Source organism: Leuciscus leuciscus, assembly GCF_965113295.1.
Source record: "Leuciscus leuciscus genome assembly, chromosome: 12".
NCBI classification, from domain to species: domain Eukaryota; kingdom Metazoa; phylum Chordata; class Actinopteri; order Cypriniformes; family Leuciscidae; genus Leuciscus; species Leuciscus leuciscus.
In genome coordinates this window covers 23,315,750-23,336,029 of record NC_138736.1, presented here as the reverse complement: position 1 = coordinate 23,336,029, position 20,280 = coordinate 23,315,750, and the positions used below count along the sequence as shown (strand labels likewise).

Here is a 20,280-nt window from a genome sequence, read left to right as displayed (position 1 = left end):
GACCAGATTAGCCTGGTTCTGTCAACACTGCATATTAAACATTGCATCAATTTTAACATATTGCTGATCACTTACAAACCACTAAATGGTTTATCTCCCCAGTTCTTGAGCGACCTCTTAACGCATTATAGTCCTTCACGTTTATTGCGATCTCAAAATTCCAGCCAGTTGATAATACCTAGAATATTAAAATCAACTGCTGGCGGTAGATCCTTTTCCTATTTAGCACCAAAACTTTGGAACGGTCTTCCTAACATTGTCCGGGAAGCAGACACTCTCTGTCAGTTCAAATCTAGACAAAAAACACATATCTTTGGCCAAGTATACACATAACACATTATAGACTTTTATAATTAAGTTGGCTTGAGAGAGCCAACTTACTGAAATGCTATTTAAACTTATTATTATTCTTCTGAGACTAAAAAATATAACTTTAATGCAGCCTAGAGCTTTAACTCTACATACTCCAAACTCGGCTAAGACACTCAAACTGTTCTGACTCGAGTTGCTTTCTCTTTTCTAACTGATCGGACTTACAGTTTTCCTAAAAATGATGATCAAAACTCGGAAAAACTCCCATTGACTTAACATTGTGGAATGTTTTCATTTTCAAACTGACCAACCGACAAAAATTCAAATCTAAAAACCTTGAAGACTAAACCAAACTGCCGTTCTATATACTATGTGAGCCATTGAGACTCATTTAAACTAATAAACTCATCTATCTATCTACTTCAAACTAAATTAAACTTCAAACTAAATTAAACTCAAACTAAATTAAACTTTAAACTAAATTAAACTTCAAACTAATTTAAACTTTAAACTAATTTAAACTTCAAACTACTAAATTTACTGGAGACATTTAAAAAAAAAAATTATCCAGTCCTTATATTTGGATAGTTAGCCGATGCTAGGCTAGCGCGAGTCAATGGTATATGTTAGCCAGCCATTAAAAACCGTTTTACCCACTCCACAGTGCACCAAACGCAAATCAGTTATAACACTAGACTATCGATGTATATGTCCGTTGAGAGAATAATGTTAGAAATCAAACTTACCTTTCATCACATTGCATTAGTTATAATTTGTTCCCTGTAATCATAAGCCTTGTCTACAGCAGCAGCGGAGTGATATTGATTACCTAGGCAACCGAGTGAGCCGGTACACACATGCAAGTGTATTTACCTGCCGCTGGTACACTGTAGTGCGCTTCTGTTCTGTGTTTACTTTTTGCCGCATTACTAACCGGAGCAATGTAAAATTCCGCAGCTGCTGAGAAACTAGTTCCTTTGGGATCATTGAGATGAAAGGTAAGTTTGATTTCTAACATTATTCTCTCAACGGACATTTGCATCGATAGTCTAGTGTTATAATTGATTTGCGTTTGGTGCACTGTGGAGTGGGTAAAACGGTTTTTAATGGCTGGCTAACATATACCATTGACTCGCGCTAGCCTAGCATCGGCTAACTATCCAAATATAAGGACTGGATAATTTTGAAAAAAAAATGTCTCCACTGATGAATAACAACCAGGCTGACTTAAAAATGAGGTCCGATGTCAAAAATCCCGAACCACCCCTTTAAACTAATTTAAACTTCAAACTACTAAATTTACTTCATTTAAACTTATAAACTCTAAACTCATACACTTATAAACTCATGAATTCATAGACTTATGAACTCTTAAACTCATAAATATATAAACTCTGAACTCTTAAACTCATTTAAACTTATAAACTGTAAACTCATTTAAACTTATAAACTCTAAACCTAGCACACTTATAAACTCTAAACTCATAAACTCTGAGTGTGCGTGCGCTACATGCTAATAGCGATTAGCCAAGATCATGCTACACTCTAAAAACTCCTGGGTTATTTCTTCAACCCATTTTCTGGGTTATTTGTGTTGGGTTAAAATGATGGGTTATTTTTTCAGAGAGTAACCATTTTCTGGGTTATAGGGCTAATATTTTGACCCAATTCATGGGTTGTTTGGGTTTCTGGGTTATTTTTCAAAGAGTAACCCATGTTCTGGGTTATAGGGTTGGCTTTCTCTCTCTCTCTCTCTCTCTCTCTCTCTCTCTCTCTCTCTCTCTCTCTCTCTCTCTCTCTCTCTCTCTCTCTCGCAGTTGTTCTGGAATTTTCTCACAACAGTCGTTTGAAATAACCGTCACTTCGCGCTCGATCCATTTTGGCCTGTGCTTCATCGGTGCAACTTCATCTATATTCAAGGTAAGAGAGTATTTTCAGTGTTGATGTAATGTTAACTTTTCTGTGTCCATGTCCCTGTTGCTAGTTTAGCACCATTTGCTAAAAAAAAAATACGTTGCTACGTTGAGACTAGCGTTAGCCGTGGTAATTCTGTGGTTGGCATGTAGCCGCTATCACGGCTATCACGACATCTAGGACAACTCGAGGTAACGTTATCGCACACCGGACGCGATTTTGAACACGGTCCTGAGCCGTTGCTGGGTGCCGCGGACAGACCGCCGGTGTGTGTAGGCTAACGTTACACTCATAGAGAATGTGTTCGAATTTTAAAGACGAACACTATTTGCATCGATAGTCTAGTGTTATAATTGATTTGCGTTTGGTGCACTGTGGAGTGCACTGTGCACTGTGCTGCACTGTGGAGCGGCGCTGCGCTTCGCGTCCGGTGTGCGAGCCCCTTGAGAGAGTGCACGTCCGGTGTGCGATACCTCGAGTTGTCCTAGTCGCGACGCGATGCGATGCGATGCGATGCGGCGCTTCTCGTCCAGTGTGCGAGCCCCATAGCCGCGGCTACAGAGCGACGAGGCAACACAACAGTTGAGTTATGTTTACCAGCTGTGCCGTGCTTATCATATTATACAGTGCTCTACTAGTGAGAGTTAAAGAAGCGGGTCAAGTCTTCAAATTGTTTCTAACCTCTATATTGCTATGTTTTCTCCAGGTTATTTTGAATGGACAGTTTTGTCGCTGATAAGCTAACTGAGTGGCAGCTGTCTGAGCTGACAGAGAATTTTAGAGGTGAGCATTTTACTCTTATTGCCCTTATATCATCTCGCTATACCTACATTTTTTTTAATTTTTTTTTATAAGACTTAAATGTGTCAGTGCAAGATTTTGTGAAAGTCACAACTTCTTCAACAGTGGGGTATGTACAGTACAACCCTAAAATATTATTGTGCCTTGTCTTTAAGCTGTTATGCATAAGAATGGGCTGTCATTACACTTTTTAATGAAAGAAAATATGTCATTCACACAAAATGGGTAATGTTAATGCTGCAAAAGAACCACATTAGTTAACTAGCAATTTGGGCCACGTAAAAAAAAAAAAAAAAAAAGCCACTGCATTCCCTTAAAAGTGATTATTTGTTAGCTTGATAATGAAAGAGTGTCTGGTGAGTGGTTCACAATTGTCTCGACTTATTAACAATACTCATGTTGTCTTGTTTTCTGTTTTTCAGATAGATGAGGAGGCATTTCTTCTCTTTGATGAGGACACTATCAAAAATCTTGTCCCCAAAGTTGGCCCCAGGCTTAAATTCCTGAGGCTCTTCTGAGAATTGTTGTTTATTTTTCTATTTTTTATTTCTAATATTGTTATTACAGTGTGACCTAAAATAAATATGAAAATAAACATGTCCAAGTGTGTGTTTTTTCTTATAGATTTTTATTTAATGCAATAAAAATGTAAAAGTGCTTGAAGTGTGTAATATAATGTAAAACAAAGGAAATAAGGCATACTGGGATAGTGACCCAAGTTAGGTTATTTTTGACCCAACTTTTGGGTTATTTCTACCCAGATGTTGGGTTTTTTAAACCCAACATTTGGGTCCGGTATTTAACCCAGAATTTGGGTCAAAAAGCATAACCCAATTTTCTGAATTGAAATAACCCATAAATTAGTTGGTCCCTTTTTAACCCAGGAGTTGGGTCAAAAATAACCCATTATGGGTTATTTTTAACCCAGGAGTTTTTAGAGTGTAAGAACTCTATAAAAACTCCATAGTAACCATCTGTGACAACTACCAACCACCTAGTAACACCATATCAACCGCCCTGAATACCATAGCAACCACCCAGAACACCCTAGCAACTACCTAGCAACCACCCAGAATACCCTAGCAACCACCCAAAATATCCTAGCAACCACCCAAAACACCCTAGCAACCGCCTAGCAACCACCCAAAAGACCCTAGCAACCACCCAAAATACCCTAGCAACACCATAGCAACCACCCAGAACACTCTAATAACCACCCAAAATACCCTAGCAACACCCTAGCAACCACCCAAAACATCCTAGTAACCACCCATAATACCCTAGCAACCGCCTAGCAACCACCCAGAACACCCTAGCAACCACCCAAAATACCCTAGCAACCGCCTAGCAACCACCCAAAAGACCCTAGTAACCACCCAAAATATCCTAGCAACCACCCAAAAGACCCTAGCAACCACCCAAAATACCCTAGCAACACCATAGCAACCACCCAGAACACTGAATGATGTGGTGAGTGGTCCACTTGGGTTCTCCTGAAGTCGACAATCATCTCTTTAGTCTTATCAACATTAAGAGATAGATTGTTGTCTCTACACCATACTGCAAGCTATATAGTCACCTATACGCTGACTCATCGTTATTGCTGATGAGGCCCACAACTGTAGTATCGTCAGCAAACTTGATGATGTGATTAGAAATAAACTTAGTAGCACAGTCATGGGTCAGCAGGGTGAACAGCAGAGGACTAAGCACACAACCCTTGGGGACACCGGTGTTCAGTGTGATGGTGCAGGAGGTGGAGTTGTCGATCTTGACAGACTGGGGTCTCCTAGTCAAAAAGTCCAGGATCTAGTTGCAGAGGGAGGTGTTTAAACCCAACAGGCTCAGCTTTGTTGTCAGTTGTTGTGGGATGATTGTGTTGAATGCTGAACTAAAGTCTATGAACAGCATTCTTACGTAATTATCTTTTTTATCTAGATGAGTCAGAGACAGATGTATGATAGCAGATATGGCGTCCTCTGTTGAACGGTTAGGATGATGTGTGTACTGAAATGGGTACAGTGTGGTGGGAAGACTGTTCTTTGTGTTTCATGACTAGCCGCTCGAAGCACTTCATGATGATAGGTGTAAGTGCAAAGGCCGGTAGTCATTCAGACAGGACACAGATTTATTTGGCACAGGGATGATGGTAGTCGTCTTGAAGCACACAGGAACAACTCTCTGGCTCAGGGAAATGTTGAAGAGGTCCGTGAGGACATCTGCAAGCTGATCAGCATATTCTCTGTGCACCCTGCCAGGTATATTGTCAGGACCTGCAGCTTTCCGTGGGTTAACTCAGGATAGAATATTCCTAACGTCTACTGCAGAAAGGCGAAGTAAATGATCGGTAGGAGTTGAAGCCTCCTCTGGCATGTTGTTCTGTGCTTCAAATCGGGCATAGAAATAATTCAGGGTATCTGGGAGTGAGGTGTCGTCATCACAGAGAGGTGGTTTTGCTTTGTAGTCTGTGATGGCCTAAATGCCTTGCCACATACGCCGTCGCGTTGTGTCCTTGATGTTTGTGAAATGGCTGTGGATTCTTTCTGCGTATTTACGCTTTGCCTCTTGAATAGCCCGAGACAGATTGGCCCTTGCTGTATGGAGGGCTGCCTTGTCTTCAGACATGAAGGCAGAGTCTTTTTCAGCAGCAATCACACTTCAGCAGTCATCCACGGTTTCTGGTTTGCATGTGTGAAAATGGTCTTGAAGGAAGTCAGATCATCTATGCATTTGTTGATGTAGCCAGTCATCCAAATCTGTGATGTTGTGGTATGTAGCAGTATGTAGCAGTTAATATGATGCCATGAAGAATCGCATGCGCAGGATAAGATTTGTGAAAGTGTACATAAGATTGCAAGCGTAAATTAAATTTGCACGCGCAAGAGAAGATTTGTTAAGGTGTAATTCACCTTTCAAGTGTAAGAAAAAAATATTTGCACCATTTTACTGTTATTTGTAAGTGTAATGCATGTATTGAGAAACTGCAGCCTCATGCTAACGCAAAATAAATAGAATCTGTATTATTCTGACTTCCATTTTTCCACGCTCACACCTTTGGCACGTTATTTTTGCACAAATACGGCCAAAAGTATTGCAGGCCATTGAACAGCAATTTCCAAGCGAAAACAACAGAGTCAGGAACCGTAAAACAAATTGATCACGTAAAACCAACCTTTGTGTAAAAAAATAAACTGTTGCAAATGTATAAATGACTTTTTGTGTACATGGGGCAAAAAAGTTATAACCCGAAATAACCCGATTTGGACAGTTCTCAGCTTTCTTTTAGCTGCGCGGATCAAGCTATGATATGTAGCTAGTATGAATAACAATATGCTTTCTCTATGTCCGGATTTGACTGTAATGAAAAACTGATACTTCCAATCAACATAAACTCAACTTTGACAAAAACTAGTCTTTAATATTGTCTGAATAAATATACATAATCCAAATGCAAAATCAAATGCAAAGTCAGACCCAGCATCCAGGGAATACACAGCATCTTGATATGTTTATATATAGGGCTATACAGCCATCTAGTGGTTACACAATGGAATATGCAGGTGATAAATGGTGCATAATTTAGAGATGTCCTTAAAATACATGTAAAAGGGGAAAAAATATTATTGTAACCCATTTCAGTATAATAATAATAATAATAATAATTCTGGAATCACCCCTGATCAGTAGACAGGTGAAATGATGCATGCTGTAGTGCAGATACTGCACTATGAAAGTATTTAGGCCTACTTTCAGCAGCATCAAGATTACAAACTAATAGTGATGGCAATTTCAAAACACTGCTGCCAGTCACGTGATTTTAGTAAACTAAGCTTCATTACGTCATAACTGTTTTGAAGTTTTGTTTCAAAACACTTACCAATTTCAATGGTTCACCGCAAAGCCACTAGATGACAAGCCTGCAACCTTTAGCCAAAAAAGCGTAACGGCTAATGCTAAAGCCCAATTTATACTTCTGCGACAAACTCGCACTATACTGTAGCTACGTCGTAGGCTGTGTGTATGCGTACCCTTCAGCGTACCCTAACGCGCACTTCTCCAAAAATGTAACAACGCGTCAATTCTACACGGACACAAGCACTGTGATTGGTCTGCTAGAACCCCTCCCTCGGGTTTCACATGCTCCCTCCTTTCGTGTCAATGTGGACAACGACGCAAAAGTATAAATGAAAACCAACGCATAGCCGACAGCAGAGGCTCCGGTGTAGGTCTGATGCAGAGGAATAATTCAGCATTAACGCTGGTACGCAGGAAAGGAGAGCAGAGCCTGTTTTTTTTATGAATGGATGTCAATGGAGAGGAGGCTTCACTACAACGAATAAACCGCTTTTGTGAGGAAACACCTTTTCATTTAAGTAATCGACAGCCTGTATGCTAATCTTCAACATGTTTTAACGCTAAACAATACTTTTGCTGGGAACCATATGTAGATTTGACTATGATAAAAAGGTTATTTTATAAGAGAAGGCTGAGAAGGGAATGTCATGACAGGTATGACTCATTTACGGCATAACCATAGAATTTAACAGTAATATTGAGTGATATTGTATATTGTCTAAAGACAGTAAAAAATGCCTATGTTTTCTTCCTTTGGTTTTCAGGTTTTACCAGTTATTATAAGACTTGAATTGTAATGACTATTATAACTGCATGTATACATATGATATGACGCTGATATTGAATAAAGACAAAATTATTAATTTAATTATAAATAGTGTGTTATATTGTATGTTGTTTAATTAAAATAAAACAAAGTGTTTTGTCAACTACTGTGTGCCTAATGATGATGATATAACACTTTTTAATAAATAACGGTAAATAATACATATACATTTAATTAATTAAATATGTATTAAATTACAATTAAGTTTTTAGTGTAATCTTAAATGTAGTTATTTTGCACCCTGCAGTGACTAGGACTTTGTAGCTAATAGACACAATCATATATATATATCCACAAACAATGCAGTCCTACTGCTAGTCAGCTGCAAATATGGCTTGACCCCAAAACAATTCTAACAAAAGGTTTCTCAGTGGTTTACAGTAGTATCAGATGTACTTCAAAACATACATAAAGTTTACCAAAGTTTGACTCCAAGTGAAGACAAAAATTTCATCTTTGAATATAATTTCATTATTTTATATTATGTATCTGTATTATTATTCTTTATTAGTATTCTTTATTAGTTGTATTATCTTATGAAGTTTAAAATGCACGAGTTAGACTATAGATTGCATGGACATGTGTTTAAGGAGCATATTTTAGACACAAGGAGGGTAGCTGGGAGGATTTTGTTTTCTGCTTAAATGTATGTGTGCAATGCAATGTTCACTTAGCAGAGAGTTCCAATGATGCTGATACTTCAAATGTGTACAGTTGGTATGGTCTTTGCAAGAACATTTATGTTTCAACTGATGCAAATGTACCATTTGTATACCATTAATGTATTAATGTATACACAGAGGGATAGTGGATTGCACCATGTGTAAGAATTAAGTATACATTCCATTTTAAACATAAGCTATATGTTTTTGATACCTTAAAAGGAAGACGAAAGTTGCTCAGTTGTGTATTTAAGCTCAATCTTACTGTGCTACAGCAGAGAAACACGGAAACGCATAGACCTGGCATGAATATAACATCTTCTCAGAGTTTCTCTCCTGACATATAAGAATAAAGATTTTTCTTGCCAAGATAACTGGTGTCCGGTCCTGTGAATCAAATAATAACGGGGAAAGGCTAAAATCCAAGTCTACACCAAGAAAGGCCCCGTTTTCAAAATGGCGGCCGTCAGGTCCTTAAAATGACCATTACTCCTTTGTATTCCTCCTAGACCAGGAGTACTGGTGCCTGATACATGTTTGGGCCATGTAATATTCTATTTAGCATATTTGCATGATGGATAAGTGATTACAAGTAAAATTACATATTAAAGCAATTAGTTACAAGCATATTTATGCAAAAAAAAAGTACAATTTCCCTTAAAGGTGCATTGCGCAAGTCTCTGAGTTTTTGCAGAACTATGCCCCCTTCTGGCGACACGCGAAACTGCAACCAGAGTTGTGCACGCGGTTACGTGGAGTTTGCGTTGGGGTTTGGGATGAACTAGAAGCCGGTCTCTTTGAATCCATCTTCTACTTTTGCCAAAGTCGCTTGAGTTGTCTTCGCTGATGCGGATAATGGCGGCGAATACACAAACCTGCCAGACATAGCCAGGTGAGCGTGAACGCGCATGACGTCACGCCCAGTCGATTCCGTCCCGAATCCCTCTTATTTATTTTACTGTACAGGATTATAGAGGCAATCGCAGAGATCATAGAAGGGCTCATTCAGCCCATCAGGCAATTGTTTAAGCATGTATGGGTTAGAAAAATGGGTATTTTTAACATGAAAAGTTGCTTAATGCACCTTTAAGTAATTGCATATTTCTCCTTTCTCATGTCGTTTTGCCTAGTGTTGGTGGTTTCTGTGGTTCATAACCATTCTTTTGATTCCAATAAAGCTCAGTTCCACGAACCACATCTAGGATGGCCAGAATGGGGCTACCAGAACGAGGCGGATTCCACACTCCCTCACTCTGCAAATGACTGCAGGGATTAGCTTGACCGGAGGGAATGTATACAGTCTCAACTGTAAGGGCAAGGGGAAACCACAGGAGGCACTGTGTCGAGTTCTGCGATGCAAAGAGGTCCACCTCTGCCAAACATGCTCCAAATTTGAGCCACTGTTTGGCAGTGCAACATCCATTCCCCCGACTTGAGCTTCTGTCTCGACAGAAAGTCCGCTGCGACGCTAAGGTCCCCTGGAACGTGAACTGCTCTCAGCAAAAGAAACCTGTCTTGAGCCTAAAGGAGGAGGCGGTGTGCATGCCTGTCGAGGGTGCACAACCGCGAGCCTCCCTGGCGATTCACATGGGACACCACTGCCATGTTGTCCGTCCTGACAATGACATGAAAGCCCATCAGGGCCGGGAGAAAATGACCCAGGGCCAGAGAGACAGCTTGCAACTTGAGGCAATTTATGTGCCACGAGAGATGTGCTCGCCCATCCAAACACTGCACGCCGGTCTGCCCTCGAAGACCGCACCCCAACCAGTCAAAGAGGCGTCCGTCGTGACAACCTGGCAACGGCAAACTACACTCATCTTGACCCCCTGAAGTAAAAAGGGGGATACGTTCCACCTCCAAAGAGCGCAAAGGCAACTGCGCGACACTCTCAGCAGGCGGAAGGCAGACCAAGAATGGCGGATGCCCCTGAGTTTCATCCACCACAGGAATGGTCTCATTTGAAGGAGACCCAAGAACAGCACAGGAGAGGCTGCTGCCATGAGCCCCAGAGACCTGCGACATATGCCCACCGCTACATGATGGCCGAGCGTGAAATTTGGCCAAGCACGCACAGAGACTGGAAACTTGAGCAGGGGCCAGACGGGGCTGCATCGAGAGAGAATCGAGTTAGACACCCAGGAAAGTGGTCTGCTGAGAAGTAGTTAGGACAATCTTCTGAGCATTCAACCTGATTCATCCTTCTTTGGGATGAGGAAGTAGCGGCTGAAGAAACCGCAGTTCAAGTCTGAAGGTTTACCTGAATTTTGCTAAACCTGAGGTCACCTTTATACTCAAAAACATCTATAGAGCATGCATTACATATCGTCGCTGTCGGGCGGAATCCTCGTATCTCCAAAACCATTATTTTTCAGGAAATTAAAAAAACTGCATTTTTTTTAGTTATTAAAGGGCACCTATTATGCAAAATTCACTTTTACATGGTGTTTGAACATAAATGTGTGTTGGCAGTGTGTGAGCAAAACCACCCTAGAATGATAAAAATCCACCCAGTAGTTTTTTTTACTATCTCAATAAATCACAAGCACTGTCTCAGAACGCCCTGTTCTAGATTTCCCTCACTGTGACGTAGAAATGCGCTAAGCCCCACCGACGCGGTTTGATTGACAGTCTGGTTTTGGCATAGACCCCGCCCTCGGTGATCTGCATCCTCCATTGTTTCAACGACAGCCGGTGTGTAATGTCTCATAAGAAGTGTAACTTAGGTGTTCTGTTGTGGAATTTAAGAATGGACATAGTAGTCTTCACTGACATCAGAGCCACTGAAAACGCAGCGGATGGATTTTATTTATGAAGAAACGGCGCCACTTAAACTTCCTTCATTTTCTGACTGACTGTTTAGTGAACGAGGGTCAAAGTTAATCAAGTGTGGATCATTGCCTACAGTTCGCGATTCAACGTCACCTCCAGAAGTAAGTGTATTTTATGATTTTTGAGCAAATAGTCATTTCAATCGATGTCAGCCAGTTCAACAACAAATGCGTCTAAAGCTATTTATTGTCGTCATCATAGATGTCTCAACAAACAACGTCAGACAGTTTTATGTCACGTAGGCTATCATTTTTGCAGCAATTACAAATGTAAATAAATTAAGGTCTGCTCTATCTCCATAGACAGTAAACGTCTATCTCCCTCCCCTTAAGAGAAAAATAAATAAATCGTTTGTACTTAGCAAACGTTATCACAGTATTTGTGTGTGTGTGTGTGTGTGTGTGTGTGTAGTTTCAAAAAATTGCGAACGTTATCACAGTTCGTGTGTGTGTGTGTGTTGCACATCCATAATTGCAAAGGGGACGCGATTAAAACTTTGTAAGTACATAAATGTATCAAATAACCATTCCGAGACGTTTAGTCCATTCTCATTCGTGTCTCTTCATCATCTGGGTCCAGCAGCAGGGCCGGGATATTATGCAGCTCATTAACATTTAAGGTGGGACACTCCAAAACAGCTCTTTTTAAAACAGGCCCCAAAAATGTATAAATTATGTGGTAAAACAAATGTGGTAAATTTGGTGTAAGCACGGAAAAATGGAAGTCAGAAGAATACAGATCCTATTTATTTTGCGTTAGCATGATATGTTTCACAATACATGCATTACACTTACGAATAACAGTAAAATGCTGAAATTTTTTTTCTTTCACTTGAAAGGCGATGTACACCTTTACAAATCTTCTCTTGCGTGTGCAAATGTAATTTACGCTTACAATCTTATGTGCACTTTCACAAATCTAGCATGCGATTCTTTATAGCATCATATTACCTTCATAGCAGCCTCTCTGAACATATTCCAGTCTGTGTGCTCAAAGCAGTCCAGAAGTGCTGAGATGGCACCCTCAGACCAGGTTCTCACCTTTCAGAAGCGGTTTGGCACGTTTCAGAAGTGGTCTATATGCTAGGTATAGCCTAACAGAAAATGTATCCGAGCCGCCGATGTGGGGGCGGGGTGCAGCCTTGTAAGCACAATGAATGTTGGTGTAAACAAGGTCCAAAGTGTTTTTACCACGGGTTGCAAAATCAACATGCTGGTGGAACTTTGAAAGCAGTGATTTCAGATTTGCATGGTTAAAATCTCTGCCAACAATGAAAAATTAATCGGGGTGTGCTGTCTGTAGGTTAGTGATAGCCCTGTAGAGATCACTTAGCGCCGTGTGGAATGTACACCGCAACCATAAGCACAGTGGTAAACTCTCTGGGCAAGTAATATGTGTGGCATTTCACAGTCATAAACTCTACCAGAGACAAACAGTAGCTTGAAAACACAACTGCATTCCTGCACCATTCATTGTTTCTATAAACACACAGACCACCCCCGCGAGTCTTATCGGACAGTGCTGCTATCCTGTCGGCGCGATGTGCAGTTACCACGACTAGCTGAATGGCTGCGTCCGGAATGCTGTCGTTGAGCCATGTTTCGGTGAGAATTAAAACACTGCAGTCCCTGATTTCACGCTGGGAAGTTCGCTGTAGTTGGAGCAAGTCCATTTTATTATTGAAAGAGCGGACATTGGAGAGGAGAATGGATGGAAGAGCTGGACGGCTTGGGTTAGCTTTTAGCTTAGTACGGATGCCGGCCCACTTTCCTCGCTTCTGCAGCCTCGCACACCGTGTCCGATGCCCTCTCTTCCGGCCAGCAGCATCAAGCAATACCGCAATCCCAGGGCCTGGTTCGCATAGTAGCCAGAGGTTGCGTAGCTCGTCTCGCAGTCCATCGTTTATTCCTCCTGAGCTTTGTTCTCCAGTGTTCAGCTGAATTTGGCAATGGTAGACATGTTCACAATTACTAACAATGTGCATCTATTTAAAAAGGTTTCCAAATTGGTGTAAGCTTCACTTAACCCCCTGAGGTCGGCTGTCGCGCCGGCGCAGTAGGCTCGTTTTTTTCCTTATCAGTGCAACAGAGACGAAAAATACTCTGTTGATTTTGATCTTACATACTTGTGTTTTACATCACTCAATCCTGTTAAGTGTGTATTATTTTTGTGTATACTCACAATAAAAACAAAGTGTTGTGCTTTTCGCCAAATAAAGAAAAATAAACATGATGCGAGTTCGGCTTTCTCTCTGTCAGTGTAGTCCATTCTGAAACGCGTCCGAAAATGAACTAACTCAGCGAATACTCAGTCAAACAGGCATACAGACACACAGGCATGAAGCTTGAATTCTCTTCTTTTAAATGAAGTAATTTTTATTAAAAAAAAAATATTCACAGTTTATGTAATATGTATGAAAAGAGAGAGATGTCAGTCGTTCTCATCTCAGCTCATTAAATTGAATGTGACTCCGCCCACGGAGAGCACGCGCTATTCAAACGCAAATGTGAGGCGATCCCATACAGACCTGTGAAATGCCCACATCAGCTGGATAACACACACCGAGAGTTCACTTTCAGACTCATGTACTTAACGACGCTGTGAGGAATAATACTATCTTGATAATAATCCTGGAAAATTTACCTCAGAAGTTCTGGAAGTTTCATTTCGAGGAGCAAACGGATCCGGCTGAGGAATAGGTCAGTTCTATTTGCTTTGTTCTAATCGCAAGTGTCTGTACGCAAAAAGACTGTTTAAATATGAATCGCGTTTCTGTGTGTGAATGAATGAACGCACAGATGCACACTGTTGTGGAGCTATTACAGCTGGCAAAAATACTGTTTAAAAATGAATCGCGTTTTTGTGTGTGAATGAATGAACAGCTTTTACCAAACTCCATTGCTATACTGAGATGAGTAAAAATCGACTACAAAATTTTACTGTAAAATACTGCCACATCAAATAAGCTTATAATGTTGCCAATTTCTGCTCATATGAATTGAATTACGTATGATAAAATGTATACTTTAGTTTTTACAAAGAAAGATTACACTGGAATTGTTACAATTTTAAATGTTGTTGTAATTGTATAACCTTTTTAATAATACATATATATATATATATATATATATATATATATATATATATATATATATATATATATATTATATATGGGCTACAACATATATATACACTCACCTAAAGGATTATTAGGAACACCTGTTCAATTTCTCATTAATGCAATTATCTAATCAACCAATCACATGGCAGTTGCTTCAATGCATTTAGGGGTGTGGTCCTGGTCAAGACAATCTCCTGAACTCCAAACTGAATGTCAGAATGGGAAAGAAAGGTGATTTAAGCAATTTTGAGCGTGGCATGGTTGTTGGTGCCAGACGGGCCGGTCTGAGTATTCCACAATCTGCTCAGTTACTGGGATTTTCACACACAACCATTTCTAGGGTTTACAAAGAATGGTGTGAAAAGGGAAAAACATCCAGTATGCGGCAGTCCTGTGGGCGAAAATGCCTTGTTGATGCTAGAGGTCAGAGGAGAATGGGCCGACTGATTCAAGTTGATAGAAGAGCAACTTTGACTGAAATAACCACTCGTTACAACCGAGGTATGCAGCAAAGCATTTGTGAAGCCACAACACGCACAACCTTGAGGCGGATGGGCTACAACAGCAGAAGACCCCACCGGGTACCACTCATCTCCACTACAAATAGGAAAAAGAGGCTACAATTTGCACGAGCTCACCAAAATTGGACAGTTGAAGACTGGAAAAATGTTGCCTGGTCTGATGAGTCTCGATTTCTGTTGAGACATTTAGATGGTAGAGTCAGAATTTGGCGTAAACAGAATGAGAACATGGATCCATCATGCCTTGTTACCACTGTGCAGGCTGGTGGAGGTGGTGTAATGGTGTGGGGGATGTTTTCTTGGCACACTTTAGGCCCCTTAGTGCCAATTGGGCATCGTTTAAATGCCACGGCCTACCTGAGCATTGTTTCTGACCATGTCCATCCCTTTATGACCACCATGTACCCATCCTCTGATGGCTACTTCCAGCAGGATAATGCACCATGTCACAAAGCTCGAATCATTTCAAATTGGTTTCTTGAACATGACAATGAGTTCGCTGTACTAAAATGGCCCCCACAGTCACCAGATCTCAACCCAATAGAGCATCTTTGGGATGTGGTGGAACGGGAGCTTCGTGCCCTGGATGTGCATCCCACAAATCTCCATCAACTGCAAGATGCTATCCTATCAATATGGGCCAACATTTCTAAAGAATAATTTCAGCACCTTGTTGAATCAATGCCACGTAGAATTAAGGCAGTTCTGAAGGCGAAAGGGGGTCAAACACAGTATTAGTATGGTGTTCCTAATAATCCTTTAGGTGAGTGTATATATATATATATATATATATATATATATATATATATATATATATATATATATATATATATTTTGTCCTTGCATTCTTTCTCGTGGCTCAGTGACACACCTGAATGAAAGGCTAATTAAGTATGCAGGTCATTGTCTCCTCAGGTGTGAATCACGGCCATCCGCATATTGCCTTTCCAAACAAAAAGTGTCTTACAAAATTTAAATCAATGTATTGTTTTATGTGAACGATTAGGCAGGATGATTTTCACATCATTTTGAAGAAAAAAACTCTAGGCGACAAAATGCATTATTCAGAAGTCTTGTGGACACATTTAGTATGTGTTTTGTGGCCTTATTTCAGAAATGTTCATTTTTTGTTTTTTTCAATAACCATGCATAAACATTATTTTCTCAAAAATACAAACATGTACATACATGTTGCTCACATATTATGGTAGCCCTGTTTGTGCTAAATAGAGTGTAATTATACCTTTGACATTAATATGTTTATAAGCAACTGAAAAAAGCACAAATGTCAGGGCATGTCAGACCATCTCAAGGACCCCCAAAACAACTTAGACCCCAGAGGGTTAAAATGCACCATATTAGTGGACCCGAAGTGGCCGCTGTGTGCTACCATGCCACCATACATGTGTGTTTCACCTGGTAGAATACACGTGTTTGGTTACCAGGAAGTTTCACCAATTAAAAGTGGTGTAAGAATATGCATATACTTCAATGTTGAGTCTTATGTAAGCAATAATGTATTAGAACTTAAGATTGAACGTCAATGAACATCATTCCCTTCATTGAAAGTCCTTTCACCCAAAACTTCATTGTATACCTTTTCTTCTCTGGATAATCAATTTTCCAGATGTTCCACACAGTCGGAAGAGTGCTTCATCAGAGAAAATAACAGAATTTCAGTCTGTCCATGTGTTGGGATGCTGTTACAACCACTGCCGCCTTGTGTCGAAAAGCCGCAACGGCCAGGTGTCAGATGGCTGGTTGTATACAGTTACCCTGAGTTGTAACTAGGGTTGGGAACCGAGAATCAGTTCTTATCAAGAACCGTTAGTGTTTTTGAAAAATAACAAAAACCGTGCGAAATTCCTAAGTTTCGGTTCCGAAAATGGTTCTGTGTGGGCGAGCACTTGGAGCTTATCCTTAAAATAGTAATGAATGCACTGAAAAGACGTCGCGCTACTCATAAACGCTTTGTGTCAGATATCAACGCATAGAGAGAATATAAAGACTTTGGAGCTGCACGATTAATCTTTAAAAGATCTCGATCTCGATTCAAACACCCACGCGATCTTACTCCTAAATGACTAAATTTTACACCGAAACTTCCTGTTTGGCGATCTGGCATTTCTTTGTGTTCTTTCAAACATCTTTGCCAGGTGTTCAAGATGTTTGCAGAACTCGCTGAAAATGACGAAATCGTCAATGTACACTGCTGCAAAGCTGTCCCCCTGGTACTAGATTCTGGAACTCTTTTTGCTGTTTAGGTGCTAGATGATCTATTAGTGGGAAAGTTGACTTTTTAATTAACAGGAAAATATTGTTCCTCCAATTCCTCTTCATCCTCCACTTTCCTTGCTCACAGCTGCTCTGGCCCTGAGCCTTTTCTCTCCTTCCAATGCCTCAAAAGATTAATATGGAAAATATGAGACTTTTTCTTACGGTCAGGTACAGCAATCTCATAATTCGTGGGACTTAGCTTTTTAAGCACTTCATATGCCCCTTGCCATTTAGCCAAAAGTGAACTTTCAGTAGTAGGAAGTAGACTTGTAGTCAAGACCGCCTAAACCGAGACCAAGACACTACCAAGACCAGAGGGTATCGAGACCAAGACAAGACCAAGACCAAGACCAAGACAGACCAAGTCAAGACCAAGACCAAGTCAAGACCAAGACCGAGACCAAGTCGAGACCGGAGGGGGAAAAAAACAGTGTTGAAGCTAAGCAACTTGTATGAATTCAAGAATAGCAGCATTCTAGGGTTCAGCCGCAGTTTACATTCAATACATATTAGACGGTATTACTTCAACTACACAGGCAGAACAATACATAGACAGACCATGTCATGTGTGTGACTGTGATCTCATTGTAAATGTTTATGCAGACTGGGTGAGATCAACTATGTGTAGCAATTGCATGACGGCTGTTACTGCACTATTAGAGGATTGAGACTCCCTTAACTTTTGTGTACTGTTGAGGACTGACATGACTGGTACTGATTGGTTCATCTGACAAAACATCAAACACCTCCAACACAATCTTGCTCCTCCAACAACTGTCTAAAGAATGAGAAATATGTAACCAATTGAAAATATACTTAATGTGTAGATGAAATCGTAAAATCAAATTAAAGATACACAATTGTAAACTTGGATTAGGCCTAATGTTTAGTCAACACAACGGAGATATGCATATGATATTTAAAAGACCATTTATTTAGTCTAACACCATCTTAAATACAATACTGTAATCAAACAACACACACACACACACACACACACACACACACATCAAAGTCACAAATTCATCTAAGCAAATGCCTGCCTATCTCTGCCGATTTCGGAGTCTCCAAATTAATCCATTCTGCAACTTTTAAATACATAATTAAATTTTTAAAAACTAAATTATAAGCTGAAGTGCAGGATCCGAAAGTTGGTCGTTTTGTCGCTATGGTTACACACACACACACACACACACACACACACACACACACCGTTGGCGGTGCGCTCAAAGTCATCTGTCAGTTGTGCAGTTACCCCAAATCTCCTTAATGAAGATAAAACCCATCATGTCACTGATATGTGTTTTTTAAATCAAGTGATCAAAGTGCTCGTTGCCGCGGCGATCAGTGGCGCGGATAAAGTGTTTTCTGGTGTGACTCGCGCACACGCCGAACTTTCAGTCGGACGCGCGCTTCAATCCGTTCCGTTGCGGATAATAATGTTGCATTATCGAACGTTGTGTCATCGTGGATATTGTAGTATTGTATTGCTAAATCCCCCGACCACTATGTCGGTCTGAGACAGCGAGACCTAGACAAGACCGAGAGGTCCGAGACCAAGACAAGACCAAGACCAAAGACCGTCAAGACCGTGACAAGACCGAGACCACGTAAAAGTGGTCTCGAGACCGGTCTCGAGACCAAGACCGGTCTCGAGACATACATCACTAGTAGGAAGTAATAACAGTACCTTCTGCCCTGGAGTCAGCGTTCTTTTCCTACTTGACTGGTCATACCAGTGTTTCTGTTGCTGCTGTGCTTTTGTCATGTTAGCCCTCACAACCTCTGTCATTGAGTCCAATTTCTCTCTCATCTTCATAACATATGACAGAATGTTTGTTTGCTCACGTGCATTACCTCCTTTCCAAGCCTCTTTTAGCATATCCAACGGTCCACAAACCTGACGTCCATATAGCATCTCAAATGGTAAGAAGCCTGTTGATGACTGTGGAACTTCACGATAAGCGCACATCAAATACAGCAACCATTAGTCCCAATCAGTCCCTGTATCAGTACCTGTACAAACTATTGTGACATTGACTTCAATGTCTGATTAAATCTCTCCACCATACCATCAGTCTGAGGGTGATAAGGAGTGGTCTGTATAGGATGTATGTGTAACATTGAGCAAACTTGTTTCATTAACTTAGACGTAAAGTTAGTGCCCTGGGTCTGTGATTATCTCTTTAGGCAATCCTACTCGAGAAAAAAAAAAAAATAACCAGTGCATTCACAACCTGCCTTGTCTTGATGTTTCTGAGAGGAAAAACTTCTGGATCACGTGTAGCGTAATCAGCAACAACCAAAATGTACTTATTACCCGATCTACTCCTTTCCAAAGGTCCTATGATGTCCATTGCAATACGAGAAATTGGTATGTCAATAATAGGTAAACTTACAAGAGGTGCTCTGTCACTCTTTTTAGCTGGTTTCACCAGCTGACATTCTGGGCATGATTTACAAAAATCCACAACATCTGTATAGAGCCTAGGCCAATAAAACTTACTAGCGATTCTAGACTGTTTTCTGCTGGCCTAAATATCCTGCCCATGGTACTGAATCACCCAATTGTAATACTTTTAATCTCACTGACTCCAGTACCACCAATCTCTCACCTTCAGCACTTATTAAGTACAACTTGTCATCTTTGATCATCAGCTGATCTTTCTGAATTAATGCAGACGTTGTACTGTTAGACTTAGTTTTCTCAAACAACAGTTTCAAAGTTTCATCCTGCCTTTGCACATGCACAATATCATGAGGAATTTGCTCAAGATCGTCTGTGTTTCGGTTTTGTCACATTTTCAATTACTTCAGTACCCATAACTTTATCTTGACGTTTCTCCCTCCTAGATTTACTGTTTTTAGAAACCACATTGAACGATAAATCTTGCAAAAGCTGTTTACTGACCTCATCTTGATTAGCCTGTGCTCTTGTTACGACCATAACATCTGCTACGTTTTTATCACTCTGTAACAAATCCACCAACACAGGTACATCTCTGCCTAATATCACTGGATAAGGTGATATGTCAATTACTCCAACTGATAACTTATAGGCTTGGCCTTCAATTTCAATTACAATCTCAATTGTAGGATACTCTTTTTCATTGCCATGAATACAACAGACTCTCAGCTTATCATGTTTCAGCACATTTG

The 20,280-nt window shown here is 40.4% G+C and overlaps 1 protein-coding gene and 1 long non-coding RNA gene across 4 annotated transcripts in view; one reads left to right on the top strand and one right to left on the bottom strand.

The window, feature by feature from the left end:
• The window catches only part of LOC309511529 (cytosolic 5'-nucleotidase 3-like), a 169,919-nt gene that overhangs the window by 61,935 nt on the left and 87,704 nt on the right, over nt 1–20,280 (bottom strand). The window lies entirely within an intron of this gene.
• LOC309511570 lies at nt 1,801–3,626 on the top strand. The gene is made up of 2 exons (XR_014210681.1): nt 1,801–3,009; nt 3,450–3,626. It is a non-coding gene; the product is annotated as an uncharacterized lncRNA (long non-coding RNA).